This window comes from Dermacentor albipictus, chromosome 2 (assembly GCF_038994185.2).
Source record: "Dermacentor albipictus isolate Rhodes 1998 colony chromosome 2, USDA_Dalb.pri_finalv2, whole genome shotgun sequence".
Lineage (NCBI taxonomy): Eukaryota > Metazoa > Arthropoda > Arachnida > Ixodida > Ixodidae > Dermacentor > Dermacentor albipictus.
Genome location: NC_091822.1, coordinates 43,217,148 through 43,236,328, shown reverse-complemented (window position 1 = coordinate 43,236,328; position 19,181 = coordinate 43,217,148). Strand labels below are relative to the sequence as shown.

Below are 19,181 nucleotides of genomic sequence, written 5' to 3'. Positions count from 1 at the left end.
GCTCCTATTTCCGACGCTTTGCGGAGGATTTTGCGACCATCGCACGTCCCCTTACTGACCTCTTGAAGAAAGACGCCCCTTTTTCTTGGGGTCCTGACCATGCCGCATCTTTTTCGCAGCTGACTACTCTCCTTACCATGCCTCCAATTTTGGCCCACTTTGACCCGTCTGCCTCAACGGAAGTTCGAACTGATGCCAGTGGTCACGGCATAGGAGCAGTGTTAGCACAGCGCCAGCGGGGACATGATCGCGTTATAGCCTATGCCAGCCGACTTCTGTCACCCGCCGAGCGCAACTATTCAATCACAGAGCGCGAGTGCCTCGCTCTTGTGTGGGCTGTTGCGAAATTTCGTCCATACTTATACGGACGCCCCTTCTATGTCATCACTGATCACCACGCGCTCTGCTGGCTATCCCCGCTCAAGGACCCCACGGGACGACTCGCTCGCTGGGCGTTACGCCTGCAAGAATGCACCTTCTCCGTGGTATATAAGACGGGACGCTTGCACCAGGATGCCGATTGTTTGTCCCGCTACCCCGTCGACGAACCGGCTGATGCGGACGCCATCGCTTGCATTTTCTATGTGTCCCAGTTGCTTCAAATCGGCAACGAGCAACGGCGCGATCCTTCATTACGAGCCCTCATCGACCGTCTGGTGTCAACTCCTGGCGAAGCCTCTCTCCGGATGTTTCTCCTTAAGGAGGGGGCATTATACCGCCGCAATTTTGATCCACAAGGCCTTGACCTTCTGCTCGTCATTCCATCGCACCTGCGTTCGACTGTCCTCCAGAAGCTTTACGATGTCGCCTTGGCTGGACACTTGGGCGTCTCGCGCACATACAACCATGTACGCCGTCGATTCTTTTGGCCGGGTCTCGCGTGCTCCGTGCGGCGCTACGTTGCCGCTTGTGAGCCCTGTAAGCGCCGGAAGAAGCCCTCCACACCTCCAGCTGGATGTCTCCAGCCGATCGACATCCCACCCGAACCCTTTTTCCGTGTTGGTCTATACCTTCTTGGACCATTTCCTCTCTCGGGCTCCAGAAATAAATGGGTCACCGTCGCTACCGATTATGCTACGCGCTACGCAATCACCAGAGCCCTCCCGACAAGTTGTGCTACTGACGTCGCTGACTTTCTGTTCTATGACATCATTTTAGTGCACGGTGCTCCGCATGAATTACTCACTGACCATGGCGGCAGCTTTCTGTCGGCAGTCGTCGAGGACATCCTCCGCTCCTGCTCGACAAAGCACAAGTTCAGCACGTCCTACCACCCACAGACCAACGGCCTCACGGAGCGCCTCAACCGGACTACACCGACATGCTTTCGAAGTACGTTGCGACCGACCACCACGACTGGGATCTTCACTTACCATATGTGACGTTCGCGTATAATTCATCGCGTCACGTCATGCCCGAGAACCCGTGTTTCCCTTGGACACTTTGCTGCCTTCGGCCACACGTTCCGCCACTGAATACGCCCGCGACGCAATTGCACACGCCGACCACACGTGCCAGCTCGCCCGCGCCCGTCTCGAGGCCTCACAGGAGCGTCAGAGATGCCTCTGTGATTGCCACCATCGTGACGTGCACTTTTCTCCGGGTTCTCTGGTGCTTCTCTGGTCACCCGTTCGACGTGTGGGCCTTTCTGAAAAGCTGCTGTCGCGCTACACTGGCCCTTACCGTGTGGTACATGTGACCGATGTCACGTATGAAATGATCCCCGCCGATCTCTCAGCTTCATCGCCAGCTGTAAGTGACATCGTTCACGTGGCAAGACCAAAACCATACAACACACCTTTAACCGCGGATGTGTATATTAAGCACCGGGACGGTGCTTCTACAGCCGGGGGTGATGCTACGGAACAGCCGCCACAGTGTAGCTGCACTGAGGAGGACGAAGACGACGTGGGTGCCGGCTTGTTATAGCGTCGCCATTTTGGCCTCGTGAGCTTCCGTGTAAATAAATTGTAAACAATATTCGGCTTCAGCCTCACGTAACAATATTTCCATATCTAACTGGCTGGCGAGCCGCTTGAGCGCTTGCTTGTTATGAAAACACGGGGAGCATCTATAGATGCTCCCCGGTACATCTACGGCACTGGTCAGCCAAGTGGTAAGCGCTTGTTAGAGAGTTTATAGCGTACCGGTGCTCCCTAAGTCGGTTATTCAAGCGCCTGCCTGTATGTCCAATACAACACTTTTTACAGATAAGTAAAATGTTGTATACCACCCCCACATTGCAGTTAACAAAGCGCGTGGCATGTTCCTTAGCGCGTGCACCTTGACTCCCTGCGTTGTTTACCAGCCTGCACAATCCTGCGAGCTTCAGTGGCGCTGAAAAAACATCCACACCGCACTTGTTCGCCACCTTTTTTAGGTGGTAGGATACCCCGTCTACGTATGGAATGACCACAGGGCGCCCTACTGGGACGTGTTTTATTGCACCGAGTGGCCGCTGGGTCAGCTTGTAGCTCTTTAATAAGGCTCTCAGTGACGGACACCAAGGTATCATAGCGATACCCGGCCTTAAAAGGACACTAAAGTCAAATATTAAGTCACGCTACAGGGATAGATAAATGCTTCAGAATCTCTAAGGCTCCGATATTATCGCGAACAGAGCCTTAATAATCGTTAATTCGAAGTAAACGCTGAATATGATTAGAGACTCCCCCGGGGCATTGAAATACTTCCGCGATAACGAAAGCTCTCCTTAATTAATTTCTGTCACTAGTACTCAACCACTCGTTGCACAAAACGCTACTTGTCCAGCTCTATTTTACTTTTAGTGAATGGAACTCATTGAAATAACCCCGACAACGACGCGGGTGGTTGAAACGTTTCGTTTCCGCTCGACTTCAAGCCGCCCTCGCTTTCGCGTTTCAGTAGTTATCATGTGGTGCTGCACTGGTTTTTATTGCTCACGAAACTCGACCAAACTGCAAGTAGCGAAGAATTCAACTTTCATGTGATGACGCGGAATGCCCGGCGGTCTATGCCACTTGACCAGGAAGCAGCTGTAGCGGCGAATCCGCCACTCTGTCTTTGCTCGGTACCGCCGTCTGTTGGGCGCCGTTTTACTCACCGACGGCAGCAAAGGGCGGCGATGGTGTATGCAACATCATCACTCGCCCGTTTCAGTGGCAGTAGATTTGAATTTCCAAATAGGTATTCGGACCCTTTAGATGCAATTTTTTCGTGAACGAAGTCTTTTCTTGGCACGAAACAAGCGTTGCGAGTTTTCTGCAATGGTATTTAAACAGTCCACGTCGACTTCGTATTTGCCTTTAGTGTCCCTTTAAGTAAACAGCTCCCGTGTTGCTGAACGCTAGAGGAAACCTGGTGCACATAAGATTTAACCAGAGCAGCTCTCAGGCAGTTAGTAGCTATGCCTCTTTTAACTAACTTGGAGTGCGCCGAACGGTAATCAAGCAAGGGGTGCTTGCTCCTAGGAGAGTGCATCCAACAAAGAGAACGGTCATTTGGAATGATACGAATACCTATGAATTCTAGCGACCACCTACTGAGAACTCATGTCTGAACTTAAGTCTTACTGCACTCTTTTCAGGAACACCCAGAACGTTTTTAACAGCATAGCCACTCCTTGCAGCTTGCAGCACAAAGAAGTCATCGACAAACCTAAAAACCTTAGCTACAAAGGTATTGTCGAGTCACGAGAAAACACGAGTGTCAGCAACAGATGAAAATAAATCACTTAAAAGAGGCGATATACAAGAACCGATGGAAACACTATCTCTTTAGACAAATGTGTCCTGGTCCAAAACAATAAAGGTATGATGAAGATAAAAGATTAGCATCTCAACGAAATTTTCAACAGAACGTTCTGCGGCATTTTGAAAGTCAGCGGGACCAGACCCTCCGATATCCTCCCTGACAAAAAGCTCAGCCTGGGGGAGGAAGTAAAAAAGTTCTTCCGCGCCATCTGAGAAGGCTAAGAACGGTTGCCCGGTGTTTTCATGCGTCGAAAGGCAGTTAACGAGTTAATTACCGTTGCGCAACATAAACGGGTCATTGGCACGCAAGATTTCAAGGTGTATCTGAAGAAATTTGGACATTTTCCCTTGCCAAGGCTCTCAATTACGATTGCTATGAGAGGGACACCTACTATGAGAGGCACGCCGTAGAGCAGTCCCCCAATACGGCGTGCCTTATTATCAGATCATGGTTTTGACACGTAAAACACAATAGTCTAATAATATAACTTGAGCTTAAACGTGGAAGCGCTCACTAAAAGCGCAGTGACATCAAGCAGAAAATAACAACGCATAGATCGCTCTAAAAGTGCAGTAAACACACCGCCATTGCTTATCTTTTCCGTCGAACGACCGTGATTCACTCCGCCGTCGCTCTTGTTCGCGAAGCAGCGACGGAAACTAAGTTCGTACGTGACGAGTTTTCGTACACGTTAAAGCGCCCAACTACGCAACAGTTGATTCAAGAGATCGCTGAAGGCTGGCAGAAGCGCTAAATTACGACCATAAAGGCGAACATGACAGCGTGCACATAGGCAGTAACGTGAACAGTGCTCGTCCGAGCTCGCCTACGCTTCCCAGCCTAGGCGACAGGTTGCGCTGTCGGCGTTTTGCGCATGCTGCGCTCGCATATGTTGCGCCATGTACATAGATTACTATTTGCTTCGCGCACTCTATGCCGTTAGGTAACTTCACTGTAGAATCGGTAGCAGTATTTATGAAAGTACATACATGTAAGCGCGTTTCACGCCGAGCGATATTTTTATTTATTTATTTATTTATTTTTACCCTCAGGGCAAAGCATTACAGAGGGGAGTGGGTAATACATAACACTGAAATACAAGCAACAGCAGAGAACAATTACTAAGACATAGATAAGTTACGATAAGTCATCAACACAATATATCATTCAATAGAAGCGGTAACAGCAGTCCGAAACAATACAGGGTCAGGAATTGTGGCAATTGAGGAAGGAAGGTGGTTCCAGTCATATGACGTGCGAGGAATAAAATAATCCAAGAATGTTTTAGTTTTGCATGTAGAAATGCCTACCTTATGTATGTGATGTGTGCGGCGTGAAACATATGAAGGGCGAAGAAGTAACTCGTAGCCAATGGACTCATGATGAAGTAATTTGTGAAAAAGGCACAGGCGTGCAATTTTGCGTCGTGATGCAAGTGAAGTTAGGCCCAGGGCAGTCTTCATAGTGGTTACGCTTGATGTACGCCGAAAGTCAGAAAGAATAAACCGGGCTGATTTGTGTTGTAACATCTCCAGTTGGTCGATCAAACGCTTAACACCAGGGTCCCAGATTGATGAAGCATATTCGAGTTGTGAACGTACGAGTGTGGTATAGAGCAGAAGTTTGATGCTAGTTGGGGCTGCGTGAAAGTTGCGTTTCAGATATCCGAACATGCGATTAGCCTTGTTAGTGATGTGCTCAATGTGCGCATGCCAGCTAAGGTTAGACGTAATATGAATTCCGAGGTACTTGTATCTTGTAACAGGGTCAAGCACCACACCATTAGGAGTATATACTGGCGATTCACTATTAACACGAGAGATGCGCATAAGTTTGCACTTTTCAGCATTTAAAGTCATATTCCAAGTTTTGCACCATGTTGAGATAGCGTTAAGGTCAGACTGAATCATGTGCTTATCACTATCATTTGTTATTTGCCCAAAAAGGACGCAGTCATCGGCGAAAAGATGTACAGAAGAAGAAAGGTTACTGGGTAAGTCCTTGATAAATATAAGAAAAAGCAGGGGCCCCAAGACAGTGCCTTGCGGCACACCGGGAAGAACAGGGTGAACGGTGGAGTTAACATTGTTGACGGAAACAAATTGCTGACGATGGGTAAGGGACACTTCAAGCCATTTTAGAATGTTAGTGTCTAATCCAACCATGCGCAGCTTTAGTAACAAAAGATGATGGGAAACCTTATCAAATGCCTTCGCGAAATCTAGAAAGATGCAGTCGGCGATAGAGCGGCAGTCTAAAATTGCGTGAAGTTTGTGCGTGAATAAGAGTAGCTGTGTTTCGCATGAATAGGACTTCCTAAAACCGTGCTGAGAAGGATGAAAAAACGAGTTTGATTCAAGGAAAGTGACAATATGTGAAAAGAGTATGTGCCCTAAGATTTTGCATGGGATGCTGGTAATAGATATGGGCCGGTAGGTAAAAGGCGAGTGTTTATTACCAGATTTATGTACAGGAACCACCTTACCTATCTTCCAATCGGTTGGTAGTTCACCGTTTCCCAATGATTGCTGAAATATTTTAGTTAAGGCAAGTGATGAATACATTTTAGTACTTTTCAGGAACTTTGTAGTAATGCAATCGACACCAGCACTGGAAGATATCTTAAGATTGTCAATTATTTTAGCTATACCATCAGGATGGATGACTATAGGGTACATTGGGAGGAAGTTGCTATGATCCAGTTGAGGCAAATCCGTAGTTTCACCATTTGAAAAAAAGCTGGAAAAAACACCGTTCAGTACATTTGCACAGGCAGTATCAGATATAGGTTCGTCACTTGAATTCGTTAGTACTATTCTAGACGTTTCAGAGGGGTTAATGACGCTCCAAAATTTTCTTCGGTTATTGAGCAACATACCCGGTAGAGTGTTATTCTGGTAATTTGCTTTAGCATTCATGACCGCAAAATTGTAAGTGTAAGCTGCAGACCGATAACGGGACCAATGATGTTCAGTGCGTGATTCTTTAGCTGAACGGAAGAAGCGTTTTTTACGGTTAGACAAGCGCTTAAGATGCGCGTTATACCATGGCGCATGCAGGTGATAAGATATTACGCGAGTGGGTATGAAACGGCTGGTGAGATCTAAGATTTTGTTCTTGAATAAGAGCCAGTTTGCGTTCACCGATCGCGAGTCGAATTTGTCGAAAAAGGTGGCCAGGAAAGAGCCTAGTTCATTATTAACTTTGTTGAAGTCGACGCGATGATACATGCGTATTATTTTACTGTGACTAGCAGATTTTTGTATGGGAATGTTTACAGAAAAATTTAGCAAAGAATGGTCGCTTAACTGGGGCATGTACGTTATTTCTGAACACAGTTCTGGTCATGTTGTTAGTACGAGGTCTAATGTACTTCTTGTAACTTCAGTAATTCTTGTAGGCTGAGTAACAATTTGGGTAAGATTGAACAATGAACATAAATTAGTGAATTCCTTGCATAGCGCCGAAAAGGAGGATGGTTGCACCGAGGACCAATTGATGCCCGGAAAGTTAAAATCACCCAATAGAAAGATAGATGACGAGGGGTAACGCGTTACTATGACATTGATGGTATCGTGAAGGTCTGCAACAAATGTAGGAGAGGCATTAGGCGGTCGGTAGCATGCGCCTAGGATTATTCTGCGGCAGCCTAGTTGAAGAGATAGCCATATAATTTCGATGCTTGACATTATGGGAAGAGAATATGACTATTTTTTTACTGACTGCTATTAGTACGCCGCCACCTTGCCGATCTTTCCTGTAACAGCGACAGAAGTGGAACCGATTTGATGAATCGAATATCTCAGAATCACGTATGTATTCGTGCAGCCAAGGTTCAGTTAGGACGACGATGTCAGCGGAACACGCACTTATGGCAGAGGAGAGTTCAGTGGGTCTTTTGATGACACTTCGGATATAAGTAAGTAAAACTGATGTTTGAGCTGCGCTTAAACAACGGCCACTGCCCCTCGGTAACTGTTAGGCAGACTTACAAGAGCTAGATGCAGCGGGGAGAGGCGAAGGCGTGCGCTGGGTCACCGGCTTGGTGCGTTCTGCGGTAATCTCAAATGTCTTATCGTTCACGCGGTCATACATGTAGGATCTATCGTTTACGACCAACTTATTGTATTTTAACTTGAAAGATGGGGAGCCGGGCAGTGATTTGGCGAAGCCAATAAGTTTTTTGCGTGCTTGGCGTGTGGCAAACGAGTAATCTTCTGCCACTTGAATGTCTTCTTCTTTTATGTCTTTTTTACACTTCAGCATTCTTTCTCTGGTTTTGAAGTTGTTGAACTTCACAATCACCGGACGGCATCCAGAATTAGAATACCGCCCTAATCGATGAGCCCTATCTATGTCATTCGGCGAGAGTTCGGGGTCAACGTATTTTGACAGGACATTTAGAAGTTTTTGTTCCGTTTCATCCCATGTTTCATGGGCATTCTTATCGGCGATACCATGAAAAATTAAATTATTTCTACGACTCCGGTCTTCTAATTCATGAATTCGTGCCTGCAGCAGTTGATTTTGTTTGCGAATATCAAGAGCAGTGCATTCTAGGTCCTGCTTTACTCCATCAATTGCTTCAAGTGAGTGTTCAACTGTCGTAAGCCTGGAATTCATATTTGCGAGAGCTGAATTAATACTCTGCTGTCCGCTCCGTAGTTCTTCCATCGTTTTCTTTATATCTCCGTTACTTGCTGAAAGCGCGACTGACTGTGCCCGCAATTCCTTCAAGATACGAAGTATTTCCATGTTTTGCTCCGATTGTGTTAATATGACGTTAGCAGCACTGCTGCTTTCCTCGCTCGAGGTGTCTGTGCTCGAAGCACCACCGATAATTTTGGTACGCGTGTGAGAAGGACCTGGATTTACTTCCACATCTCCCGACAAGAGCAAAAGAAGACAGCTGTTGAAACATTCAGTCAACACGCTCAAAAACACGCGTGGGCACGGGAGCAGCAGTAAGCATCGATTGTCACTTTTCTTAGCATTCAAAGGAATGTGGTTACGCACCTGGATGGCAAACAAAGGCGGTCTGTTAGTCATTGTCGCTGCGACGCTGCTCACGTGCCCACTGAAGCGGTCCCCTGGATACCGGCGCCTAAATACTGGCGTTGAACTTGCTGTCGATGACCATGCCGCAGCTCTGGAGTGGAAAGGACTGCTCACAAATCTTGAGGGCGCCGCCTAATGAACGAACGGAGGCAATTGACAGGAGGCAAACTGCGTCACTTGGTGCAAAAAAGCACTGTCATGGGCAGGATTGCAGATACTGTAGATGCCGTGCGCCACAAGTGGAAGCAGCACCTGGATGGCAAACAAAGGCGGTCTGTTAGTCATTGTCGCTGCGACGCTGCTCACGTGCCCACTCACGTTGTAACAGTGGCGAAAAACGATCACCAGAAAAATATAATCACTTCAATCGTGTCAGTATAATGAAGGGCTTGCAAATAACGCACTCGTAAGTCCGTGATCAGTTCACAGGTGGTCATGAGATAGTCGCAAACTTAAAACGATTGTTGTTCTTCATTAGCACCATATATTACCGTTTAATGCCGCGAAAGATACAGCAAAATTAACACCAAACATAAAAGCGAATCATATAACGGATGGCACTCAATAATTTTTTGATCACGTATGCTCTTCAAAGAGCAATGAAACCGCACTATAGGTTTAGTTTACTCTACCTCTTTTGTTTTCTATTCTACTGGGAGTACCACTACAACGCTTGATGTGAAGTCTTCTCAACAGCTGATAGCGCTTTTCAAGGCGAGCTTTCGCAACACCTGAGTATTCGATAGAACCACATGCACCTGGAAGAGTTTGCGCAAAAGTGCAAAAGGCTCATTTATTAGGTGTTGCGTCCTACGTTACGTAAGCGTGATAGCCGAAAGTGGACGTGGAGGAGCCCGAGTGGCGAGACCGGAAATGAAATGGACTTTATACTCTGCGCTAACCCTGTCATCATACAAGATGTGGACGTGCTTGGCAAGGTGCGCTGCAGTGACCATAGGATGGTAAGAACTCGAATTAGCCTAGACTCGAAGAGGGAAAGGAAGCAGCTGGTATATGAGAAGCCGATCAATGAGTTAGCGGTAAGAGGGAAAACAGGGGAATTCCAGATAAAACTAATGAAGAGGTGTTCGGCTTTAACTCAGGAAGGGGACCTTAGTGTTTAAGATATGAACGACAGTTTTATGGGCATCAATAAAGAGTGTGTAATAGAAGTCGGTGGTAACTGCGTTAGGAACGATGCCAGTAAGCTATCGCAGGAGACGAAAGATCTGATCAAGAAACACCAATGTGTCAAAGCCTCTAACCCTACACCTAGAATATAACTGGCAGAACTTTCCAAGTTAATGAACAGGCGTAAGCCAGCTGCCATAAGGAAGTATAATATGGATAGAATTGAACATGCTCTCAGGAACTGAGAAAGCCTAAAAGCAGTGAAGAAGAAAATAGGAAAAGGCAAGAATCAGATGTACGCGTTAAGAGACAAAGCCGGCAATATCATTATAATATGGATGAGATAGTTCAAGTGGTTTATATATAGAGATTTATATAGTACTAGTGGCACCCATGACGATAATGGAAGAGAGAATAGTCTAGAGGAACTTGAAATCCCACAAGTAACGCCGGAAGAAGTAAAGAAAGCCTTGGGAGCTACGCAAAGGTGGAAGGCAGCTGGGGAAGATCGGGTAACAGCAGATTCGTTGAAGGGTGGTGGGCAGATATTTCTAGAAAAACTGACCACCCTGTATACGCAATGCCTCAGGATTTAGAGCGTGCCGGTATCTTGGAAGAACGCTAACATAATCCTAATCTATAAGAAAGGGGACGCCAAAGACTTGAAAAAATTATAGATCAATCAGCTTACTGTCCGCTGCCTACAAAGTATTTACTAAGGTAATCGCAAATAGAGTCAGGAACACCTTGGACTTCTGTCAACAAAAGGACCAGGCAGAATTCCGTAAAGGCTACTCAACAATAGACCATATTAACACTATCAATCAGGTGATAGAGAAATGTGCGGAATATAACGAAGCCTTATATATAGCTTTCATTGATTACGATAAAGCGTTTGATTCAGTCGAAACCTCAGCAGTCATGGAGGCATTGCGGAATCAGGGTGAAAATACTGAAAGATATCTATAGCGGCTCCACAGCCACCTAGTCCTCGAAAAAGAAAGCGACAAAATCCCAATAAAGAAAGGCGTCAGGCAGGGAGATGTCTCCAATGCTATTCACAGCATGTTTACAGGAGGTATTCAGAGGCCTGGATTGGGGAGAATTGGGGAGAACAGTTACTGGAGAATACCTTAGTAACTTGCGATTCACTGATGATATTGCCTTGCTTAGTAAATCAAGGGACCAATTGCAATGTATGCTGACTGACCTGGAGAGACAAAGCAGAAGGGCGGGTCTAAATATTAATCTGCAGAAAACTAAAGTAATGTTTCATAGTCTCCGAATAGAACAGGAATGTACCATAGGTAGCGAAGCACTGGAAGTGGTAAGGGAATACATCTACTTAGGGCAGGTTGTGACGGCGGATCCGGGTTATGAGACTCTAATGATCAGAAGAATAAGATTGGGCTGGGGTGCGTTTGGCAGGCATTCTCAGATCATGAACAGCAGGTTGCCATTATCCCTCAAGAGAAAAGTGTATAATAGCTGTGGCTTACCAGTACTCACGTACGGGGCAGCAACCTGGATGCTTACGAAAAGGGTTCTACTTAAATTGAGGAGGACGCAACGAGGTATGGAAAGAAGAATCACGGGTGTAACGTTAAGGGATAAGAAAAGAGCAGATTGGGTCAGGGAACAGGCGCGAGTTAATGACATCTTAGTTGAAATCAAGAAAAAGGAATGGGCATGGGCAGGACATATAATAAGGGAAGAGAACCGATGGTCAATAAAGGTTACGCACTGGATTCCAAGGGAAGCGAAGCGTAGCAGGGGGCGGCAGAAAGTTAGTTGGGCGGATGAGATTAAGAAATTTTCAGGGACAACAATGTCACAATAAGTACATGACCGGGGTAGTTGGAGAATTATGGGAGAGGCCTTTACCCTGCATCGAGCGTTGCTGATGATGATCACATGTAGAGGTGCCTCTCAAGAGCGACGTTCATTAAGACAGCATCTTAAATGCTGGTCGAAATGTATGAAAATAGCTATCGCTTTTCATGCGGTTGGAGCAGACAAGAAACTGGCAAACGATTGAAGCAATAATATTCGTTGGCTAGATTTTTCATAACAGCGAAGTTGGCACGTAGGCTTCTCCTGAAAATAAATTTTTGCCATGATGTAGTACAATGAAGTCGTTTTCTACTCGAATAAATGGAACTGAAATTTTTCATTAATTCTTGGCAGTAACGTCAATTCTGTCGTACTATTGTTAAACACAAGACAACTACGACCTCTCTTAGCACTCTGTATGGTGTCATTGTTTTCGATGGGCGATCGTCCTGAATATACTTGTTCTTGTCGTAAGACGGATTTTTAATTGTTTGTATAACATTTAAGAAATTTGTTAGGGGTGCCTTCTGCATTGTCTGGCTCGCAAACTGCGTGCGATATTTAAGCCTCCATACTACATAAAATATTAGTTCACATGTTTCTCGAAAGTATGCTTTGTTCATTAAACTAAAGATAAAACCACATCTATTTGGCAACTTCCCTGACTTGTGTGTATAATAACCTGTCCTGCTCAACACATATTTGTCTTTTTGCAGTCTACAAGATGTATTGAGAAATTTAAGAAAACGTCTTACAATCACTTTACAAGTTCTCGAAGACATGTCCTAGACGTTTCAGAAGATGTTTAAGACGTGGCTAAGCCGTCTAACGCAAATTTGTCGGAAGTCTCAAGATGTCTTGTTGCGGTTGGGGCAACCATCTAATGCACCGCCAATTAGGGAATATAAGGCATCATGTAGCCGTGTTAAATACGGCTAAGGAAATTTGGCGGGGTGTTTTCTAGCCACCTTGAAAACATCTTTTGAATGGTTTAAGCACAATCTCGAAGGGCAAGGTATGACACCTAATGAGCATTTACGTAACGTTGGCCATCATTTTGTTGACTGACAGGTCTTTTAGGTCCCCACGGTGACATGCCTACAAGCGTTTTCAATGTTCTTTAAAAAGAGGTGGCACCATGGCTAGTCAGGACTGCTTAATATTCATTGCAACTATCGGCACCCAAAAAAATTTAAAATTGCCACTTCTTGATTGGACGAACAAGTAATTCCAACAATGACAGCAAGGTCTACCAAACAGGTCAATTCTCTGTGAGAGCACTATTGCCACGGGAAGCGCTAGCTCCGCGATCACGGCATATAATATTGTCTCTAGACCCAAGACTTCAGTTACGTCATTGCAGTCCAGATGGTTTGCCTCACTGTGGCAACAACTGTCTAAATAAATGCTGCTTAGTTTCAGTGATCTCGCTAGCAACGGCGTATACAGCAGATATGCGTTGTTGTGGGAAGACTCAAGATTCATGTAAGTCAACGTATAATAACTCAAGATTATTTTTAGTCAACACTGATCGAGATTTGCAAGTGGAATAATATAAAAAACTCCACCATATCATTACCGAAGTTTTTCTGGTAAGGTTGTTTGGCGCACACACGAATTTAAAACACAGAACACGATTCCATTATTATATTAATTTCAAAGGAAAGCAGCGTCTCGTGCTACCTGCTAAAGGCGCAAGTACTTGGGAATGTATCTAATGCTCGCAGTATAGCAAAGACTTGATTGTACCGACAGCACGAATGCCTATAACGCCTTTTCGCCATCCGCTATAGCATGACTGAAATATTGGCAAGGCCTGAAAAATGACACCAGGTGTTGAAGCGACGGATAAGGTAAACCACGATTACTCACACAAGTGAAGTACTAAACTACTAGCGAAAATTTTCGGATAATTTTTAATATAACATATGAATAACACGACACTACATAAGCAAAATGCACCTTTTAGAACTTCGCTTCGCGGCTGTTAGTTGTCACACATTGGTCACGTCACGATTCAAGGAGCTGGTTTTAAGAGTTGCATGGGCTGATGCACCCACAGAAAATTCAGCTTGCTCCTAATGATGCTTGACCTGACATTTGGCATCTGCAATCAGAAGGTAAGAAAACAGAAGGTAACAAATATATCTTACTGTAAAACTTCGTTATAACAAAACGGGATGTGACTAATTATTGGATATAACGAAATGGCATTCCCCTTCAAATCCCTGTCAGTACCAATGTTCCTGAAAATTCGATTCAACGAAGTATAGGTACCTGGCAGTAGATGTACCAAACAATATTTGTCTCCGGAACAATAAATGTTAGACCCTTGCAGGCCCAATACATTGATTTCCGCGGGATTGAGCACATTCTGGGCTGATGTCAAAACTTCTAGGCTTTTGCGTTCACTGTGCCGTCGAATACTGGTCCCGAGAATGCACTGGTGCAATCTCAGAGGTGGCGCCTTTCTGCGTGTGCCAAGCGCTGCTTGATTACGACCCACACTATTCGCATCAGTGTACAAGCTATATCCTTCAACCGCGTGGCCATTTCTCCGGTTTCACGATGCTAGATTGGAGCCCAATGGAATGGAGACAGCCAAAATCATCACGTTGAAACGTAAAGCAGCTATCGTAAAGGCAATCGTGTCAGATGCTAGGACGACGCGTGTTGAAGACGCGGCAGTTTGTCTTGCTCTTTTGTTAAAATTTCAGTGCGCACGTGGCCATGTAGTGGCTCTGCCGGCCGCAAGGTCTTCTTTTATGCTTGATTAAATTTATGCGCACTATTCGGCAAGTATTGCAGTGGAGGGCAGTATCGAATGTAATGAAATAAATTTCGCTCCCCTTCAACTTCGGTATAAAGACCTTTTACTGATTATCGCATATATACGCTCCCCCGAATTTGTGTGGAAGCCTTGTCCGCGAACAGTAACTACAAGGTAAACCTACCTTATAACGAAGCTTCCATAGAAGCCCTACATTCAAAACGTGACGGATCATCGGCGGTTAATGGGGCTTAGCGCCATCTGTGGGACGAGGAAACAGTTCCGGCGGAAGAAAAAATAATGTCATGCCATAGCCGTTAAAAACAAAAGTGATGTTATTTTGTTCTCGAAGGCACGAGATTTGGTTTGGTGGCCTGCCGACCTGTATATTCAAGTGCCCCGCCATTCGACGTGATGGGCGTTGCGAGCCTTCAGCGCGGAAGGTGATGCAGGAAAAGGCCAGCCGTACGGGTGTCGAAATTGCACCCCTGCACATGTATACTTTCCTTGGATGCCGACGAAAGGTTTAGGCGCAGAGTGCTGCTCCGGTCGTAGGACGACAAACCCGTTGGCCAGAGTACTCGCACGAGAACAACTAAAGTAAATAATTCTCTGGCAGTCGTAACACTGCTTTTAACTGAGAAGATTAAGAAACCATGAAGCTACCTGCTTCACCAATTCAGAAAAACATCGACAAGCGAAATAACACAATATCTGAGGGGGGCGTATTGTAACAAATGAACTTTACGAGCACGCCCTTCTGCGCACTTCAATAATCAATCAGCTATCACTTGCATTGTAAATGCAAGTGATAGCGGTGTCAACGGGGAGAGGCTTCTTGCACTTGATCTCACTCTCACTGCCTGCTGCGCATGCGCCGCGTTGTAGCCTGAGGCGCTGTTATTTTATTAGAGGGGTCTACGAGACGGTAAGACATGTATCTGTCATAGTCTGGTGGTTAGGATGTCTGGCTCTTGCTCATGAGCGGCGGGTTCGATTCCCGGTGTCGCCAAGTCTTTTTTGCGCTGATTTTTGTTTCTTCTTCTTATAATTATTTTCTTTCGTACGCATCCATGGGATGCCAGGTTAGATTAGGTTAGGCAGACGGCTGGGGAAACAGACGGAAAGGATTGTGAACAACGCTTTCCTCCATTCCGCCGCAAACATTGCGGCGGCACTTTTTTCAACGCCCATACGATGGGCCTTGAACAAAGATATTAATAATCATAAAATAAAATAGTGTTGCTTTTTTTAACTCGTGACTCATACATATGATTGACCGGAAATGTTATTCACGTTTAATGAATCTAACTGTGTCTGGCTTTAATAAAAAAAAAACGTTTTCTAATTGCCGAATTTTCGTTTCCTCCAAACGCGCATCAATCACTTTTGCCATACCCACCGTTGCTGATGTCGGTGACAATTTGTTGTGAATCGCTTTTCGCCAGAAGCTTCCCGACTTATTTGAGTCGACCATGGTAACTGTTCGAAATCCAGCCTAGGCATCTTGCTTGTTTAAGACGGAATAGTGCCATCGCTGCAATTCAGCGTTTTCTGTAGTCTAGATAGCAGGCACCCGAGATACTACCCTCAAATGTAGATTCTTCCTTGGTGATGACAAAAGCTTTGTCCAAGAAGGCCAATGTGATGATTAGAGGCTAGAACGTCCTGCGCAAAAACGTCGCAAGTGATATTTTGCGCTTTGACAGCACACACATGTTGCTTCAAGCACTTTTCAGAATTGCAAATTGCATCTTTTGTTGATGCAAACGCCGACGTAGGTTGCGGAGGGTGTATCGATCCACGCCGCCAACAGATTCCTTCTACCGCGTCTCTTTCGCATGTACTAATTGATGCTGTAACTTGGAGGCGGAAACATGCGCCACGTTGAATTGATATAATTAACCCATTAAAGACCAGCATGACCATATGGTCACGTTAGTCTGCACAGTGGATTTCAATTAATTAAGCTTAACAAAACAGCACTAAAATCGCCTTTGACTTGCCGTTTGACAGATTAGAGTTCCCTTTATGGATACCACGTGGCAGCAGCTGTCATTCATTTTGTGGGAGCCCCTCGCAAAGGCACGAATAAGTGTTGCTCTGCGAGTGGCGTTGCCATGCATCGCTCCAAGGGGTAAGTGCGTTTTTTTTACTACTTGTTTAAGCAATAGTCAGATATCCTTACCTCCGTATTGCTCTTTGAATATGTGACCTTCGATGACAATTTGCGAAAGATTAATGTTTGATTGATCCACGAACCAGCGCGTTATCTTACGCGTTGCCATATGGTCACGCTGGGCCATTAGGCTACCTAACTTTTTTTTTAACTGGAGTTTTATCTCGTTCATGGCTGCTGGCGCATTTCGCAGTGGTTATTTCTTATTTTATTGTCTGAATAGGTTGATGTTGGAAAAAATAGCGAAGATAGTCGTAGAGGAACATGACGACGTGTCAGTGATTTATATCGAGCCGCCAGAGGCTAGCACCTATTCCGATGAAAACTCGGCCGATGAAGACTCAGGTAGGCTCATTGACAATCTAACCAGGCGGTAGCTATTAGCCGGCGCTGAAACTGTTTTCTCTGATGGACGCCGCATTGGTGTATGCGACTCGGACGATGACGACCCCGGCGAACAAGGTGACTGAATATCAGAGGTTTCTTCTTTTGTAGATGATGCGGAGATTCCGGCAAAATTATCCACTGCTTCAGAGTGGACGAAGGGTGACCTCCAGATAAGCCTTGGCATATTTCCCGACCCAAACTTTGCTGCTTACAGGGCGCTTTCACCTATTGAGTTGTCTGACCTTTTTGACAACGCCGTCGTGGAGCTGCTAGTCGAACAAACAAGAAAGTATGTGTTATTTTGGAATATGCCCGATCTGGAGGTTACCAAAGAAAAATTAGGTTTTCTTGGAGTGCTCGTTTTTTCCGGCTATAACCGCTTGCTAGGGAAAACATGCTATTGAGACAGCGGCACGGATATGCGCAACACGATGGCCTACAATGCTATGTGAAGAAATCGCTTCGTTCAGATAATGCGATTCCTGTACTGTGCCAAATGCAAGCCTAGCACTTAGTGACAAGTTGGCAAAGTTGAGTTCAATAATGGCCCTATTGAATGCAAGGTTTCTGGAGCATTTTCAACCTGTGCGTCACCTGAGCTATGACGAAAGTATGATTAAGTATTATGGTCGTCATGGGAGTAAACAGTTTACACGTGTAAGCCTATCCGCTTCGGGTATTAAGTATGGTGCCTAAATGTCAAGAACAGATACCTTGTAAACATCAAAGTGTATCAAGGCAAGCAGAAGATACCGGAACATCTGAAAAATATGAAAATGACTTCAGAAAAGCAGCGGTGCCACTTTTCAGATGGTCGAAGAACTCGCAGCAGAGACGGACGACCTTCCTTTCTTTTTCTATTTTGATAATTTATTCACAAGCATGCAGCTACTCAGGCATCTCAAGGCACATGGCTACGAAGGCACGGGCACAGTGAAGCAGAACCGTGTTCCCAATGAGTGCCCTGTCGCTTGACCAGAATTCGTCAAGCGCCAACCTCGCGGGCACGAAGATCCCGTGCTGAGCGACAATGGGATAATCGTTGTCCGCTGGATGGACATTTCTGTAGTAACGATCGTAAGCACTATTCACGGCGTAGAGCCAATGTCATCTGCAGACAGGTACTCGTATTTTGAGAAGAAGCGAATCAAGGTGGGCCATCCAAACACTGTTGCTAAGTGCAAGTTTTACAGGAGGTACGGACCACATGGATGCAAATGCAGGCGCCTATAGGATTGCAATCCGTGGCAAAAAGTGGTGGTGGCTGATTTTCACTTGATTTTCTGATGTATATATCAGCAACGCTTGGGCGCAAATTCGTAGCACGGGGTTCAGCGTCACGCAGGTGGAATTCCGCAGGCAAATTGCACAAAGCTACATGATGCGATGGGACAATAAGCCTAGTGGACCTGGTCACAAAGACTGGTGGTGTCCTGACTGGTACACAGTAGGACCGAGTGGCCGACTTTGTTGCATCAATACCTAATGGCAAGAGGTGGAGGTGTGCATGAGAAAATTGCAACAGCGTGGTGCACACACAATGCACAAATTATGACGTCGGCATCTGTATTCCATGATTTAAACCATATCACACTAAATAAGTGCTCGACTATTCGCTATGTATATTTTTTGTGATGTTTCATGGTTTCAAATAAATGTTTCTAACTTCGCGTATTTTGCTGTAGCGTAAGGGCCCAGTGTGACCATATGGTCACGGGCTATATTTCAAAAACTAATTAAGCAAGAGTAATAATTCTTTGCATGTGAATTATTAGTATTATTGTAAGTAAATGTGTGAGATTTATTTCAAGATAACAAGAAAAAAAAGAAACCGGTCCCTAATGGGTTAAGGAGCACGTGTCAAGGCCTTACTTCTGGGACATGTTGAATGGCAGCGTTAATGCAAGGACACATGGCCGAGCGATGTCACTGGCGTGCCTGAAGGATGTTTTAGACAACAAATGAAACTTACGGGGTATCGGCACTCACAAAGTCCAAGGCATACTCCGAGCCTCCAGATTAGAGCAAACCTTCCGCCCTTATCCTAACAATTTGCTTTAATCCTGATGACCAGCTGACAGCGACCTG

The 19,181-nt window shown here is 45.4% G+C and overlaps 2 protein-coding genes across 2 annotated transcripts in view; one reads left to right on the top strand and one right to left on the bottom strand.

The window, feature by feature from the left end:
• Positions 1–8,868, bottom strand: part of LOC135912789 (monocarboxylate transporter 3-like) — a 210,638-nt gene extending 201,770 nt beyond the window's left edge. The window contains exon 1 of the transcript XR_011512005.1: positions 8,752–8,868. The gene's annotated coding sequence lies outside the window, so the exon portion shown is untranslated. The remainder of the gene's footprint in view (positions 1–8,751) is intronic.
• Positions 1–19,181, top strand: part of LOC139055926 (uncharacterized) — a 66,730-nt gene that overhangs the window by 24,847 nt on the left and 22,702 nt on the right. The gene's annotated exons all lie outside the window — the stretch shown is intronic.